This window comes from Drosophila nasuta, unplaced genomic scaffold (genome assembly GCF_023558535.2).
Source record: "Drosophila nasuta strain 15112-1781.00 unplaced genomic scaffold, ASM2355853v1 ctg14_pilon, whole genome shotgun sequence".
Taxonomy (NCBI): Eukaryota; Metazoa; Arthropoda; class Insecta; order Diptera; family Drosophilidae; genus Drosophila; species Drosophila nasuta.
This window is the reverse complement of record NW_026869386.1, coordinates 3,921-7,690: the sequence shown is the minus strand read 5'-3', so window position 1 is coordinate 7,690 and position 3,770 is coordinate 3,921.

Here is a 3,770-nt window from a genome sequence, read left to right as displayed (position 1 = left end):
ATCGTATCTTATTATCTTTCTTTTGGTTTATTTTTTCCCGAAATTACCGGTTGGTAATAATTATTTTTGTATTCCGCGAATCTGCGTTTGCATTGGTTCGATTTTTCTTTTCTTTTGAGTTTTTAGGTTATTTTAGCTATTGAGTAGCTTAAACATTTTGCAGATTCAACTCTGTTTGTTTAGGCAAGTTAATTTCTTTTGGAGTGAAGTTTTTTTTATTGCGTCAAATATGGCAGTTCGACGTAGTCTCGATAACTTGATGGGAAATCCACCACGCGATCCGCAGTCGAGCTGTAGTATTTGTAATGACACTAGTAGTCTAACAGAATTTGCTGAAACCTTATGTAAGCACAAATTTCATCGACAATGTTTGACAACATGGCTGAGTGAAAATGAAACATGTCCAGTCTGTCGACGTGCATGCTCGCGCAGTCAGTTAGATGATATAGCAAGTGTTCCAATAGAACCCAATGAGCCATCCTCCAGAAATGCTAGAACTAACAATCCAAGTATCAACACGGGTGCAGTGCCCAGAAATCGGCCAAATACAAGGTCAAACCCAAGAATAAATACTGGAGTGAATCAAAGAGCGAACACATCAGCAGCGGCTCGAGTAGATCCAGCTATACCAGTTCCGCCTGAATCAAACGGCATATCGGAAGAACGTGTTCAACAATTAATATCTAGTTCATTAGAGACATATCGAGTTAACATGGCAACAATTTTAACGGACGAGATCCGAGCAGCCATACGAAACTTAACTATTTCTGGAGTTCAACAAGAACGACCGGAAGAACCTCAGCTAGAGTGGGACGTACCAATGCCTCCCATATTCTCTGGCAACACTAGAAGAAATCGACAATTTACAATCCGAAATGATAACTCACCAATTCGTCGTAATTCTACTGACGAACGCTCAGATAAAACTTCGAATGTGATATCCAACTAGCATATCAAGTTCAGTGGCTCTGGAACAGACATTTCTATTGAAGATTTCATTTATAGAGTAAGTTGCTTAACCGAGCAGTGCTTGAATGGTGATTTTGATCTTCTCTATAAATACGGTCATATTTTGTTCACGGGGACAGCCTTAAACTTCTTTTGGCGTTGTCACCGAATGGAACACGAGATGAACTGGTTCATTTTATGTACTCGTCTACGAGAGAGATATCGAGATCAACGCACCGATCGAGATATCAAAGATGCGATGCGTAGGCGTAAACAAGGCCGTAATGAATGCTTTGATGATTTCCTCGATGCGATGGTATCCATCGCAGATGGTTTACGTAATCCTTTATCGGATGAGGAAATAGTGACAGAAGTGAGAAACAATTTAAAGCCTGAGCTGTATCACGAGCTGTTGCACGTTGACACAGTTACATTGGCAAGTTTGCGTCGAGAATGTCATAAGCATGAAAACTTCTTTACCAGTAACAGGCTTAAACTGATGACCACATCTGGTTTCCCTAGACGTGCAGTAAATGTTATTACGCATGAAGATTCTGATTCCATTCTGGAAGAAGAAAGTACAGAGTCCAACAGTGTGTATGCGGTAAAAATATCAGACAAGATAAAATGTTGGAACTGTGATGGGTTGGGTCATAGATACCAAGACTGTTTAAAGCCTCGTAGAGTGTTTTGCTACGGTTGTGGTGCTTTAAATACCTATAAGCCGAAGTGTGGTCACTGCAATCTGCATACGGAAAATGCACCACAGGATGTTCGTCCCAATTAGGTAACGAATATCCGCTCAAAGCCTCGGATCCACTAACGACAAACACTACTAACCCAACACACTTGTCACCTTCGATTAAAGATCGTAAATCTAGATCTTCCAAACGCCTCCAAGAATACTGGAAGTCGAAGCGTGAATTAAAATATTGCACAGTATCGACCATTACTTATACCAAACAAGATAATCGACCATTTATTAGAATTGACCTCCTTGGCAAGCCGTGGTTTGCGTTACTGGATAGTGGAGCAAATAAAAGTATTATTGGCGGAAGTCTTGCTAATCGTATTATCTATGAAAAGTTTAAATATCGTAAGACGACTGGCAATGTTCGATCAGCCGATGGTCAAAGACAACATATAATTGGACGAATTATCGCCCGACTGATCTACAACCATTCCCCATTTGAAATCGATTTCGTTATAGTACCTGATATTAAGATTGATGTCATTATCGGAATCGATTCATGGACAAAATTAGGTATTACAATCGTCCAAACTCCTATGATGGAAGAAATAGGAGCTATCGAAGCTGAAAATAATCAGTTGCCCCTAACTCTCAGCCAGAGTGCACAATTGCAAACTGTTATTGAGCAATTTCCTGCTTCAACAAGGGATGGACTTGGCTTTACTAATTTGTTAGAGCATAAAATAGATACCGGCAATTCAAAACCTATTAAGCAAAGGAACTACCCTTTCTCACCTGCCATAGAAAAACTGTTAGTTTCAGAGATAGACCGAATGTTAGAACTGGGTGTAATTGAAGAAGCTCCAGCATCCGAATGGTCATCTCCAATTGTACTATTAGTCAAACCAAACAAAATAAGATTTTGCTTGGATTCCCGGAAATTAAATGAAGCAACTATAAAAGATGCTTATCCAATGCCCAATCTAGAGGGTATCTTAAGTAGACTCCCCCAAGTGCGATGTATCTCCAAGATAGATCTTAAGGATGCATTTTGGCAGATCGCATTGGAACCCCAATCTCGACTTAAAACTGCATTTTCAATTACTAATCGTCCATTATATCAATTCAAACGAATGCCATTTGGATTGTGCAACGCACCCTCAGACCATGTGTCGATTAATGGACCAAGTAATTCCATACCAGTTGAAATCTCAAGTTATGGTATATCTCGATGATTTACTGGTAATGTCTTCTAATTTCGAAGAGCATTTAGAGCATTTAGCGCTGGTTTCGGAGCGACTGCGAGAAGCAGGTCTCACAATTAATATCGAAAAGAGCCAATTTGGTTTAGTTAGAGTGGAATATCTAGGATATATAGTAGGTGAAGGTACTTTACAGGCTAATCCTAATAAAGTTCGAGCTGTACATGACTTCCCGGTCCCCAAAACGCAGAGACAACTTAGAAGATTTCTTGGCATGACCGGTTGGTATCAACGCTTCGTTCCACAATACTCTGCGGTTGTTCATCCTCTAACTGACTTATTGCGTGGCAAAAGCCTAAATTGGAATACAAGCGCACAAGAAGCATTTGAGCTTATAAAAAGTAAACTTTGCACAGCACCGTTGTTGGTTCATGCTGATTATGAAAAACCTTTTATCGTGCAATGCGATGCGTCCATTGACGGCATAGGTGCGGTATTAGCTCAGTGCGATGAAGAAGGTGTTGAACGGCCAATATCTTTTATGTCGAAGAAGCTCAATAAAGCTCAGAGAAATTATTCAGTGACCGAATTAGAATGCTTAGCTGTCGTTCTAGCCATACAACGGTTTCGAATGTATATAGAAGGACATCAGTTCAAAGTAGTTACCGATCACGCGAGTTTACGGTGGCTCATGAATCAAGAAGATTTGAGTGGTAGATTAGCGCGATGGGCTATTAAATTGCAAGGGTTTAACTTCACTATAGAACATAGAAAAGGTTCACAAAACGTCGTGGCAGACGCCCTGTCCCGTTCTTTTGAAGACGCAGATATAAATGCCGTTGAAGTTGAAATCGTCCCTGAAATTAATTTAAATGCGGATGCTTTTCAGTCCTCAGACTACCAAGCCATGAAAGCAAAATATATTGCAT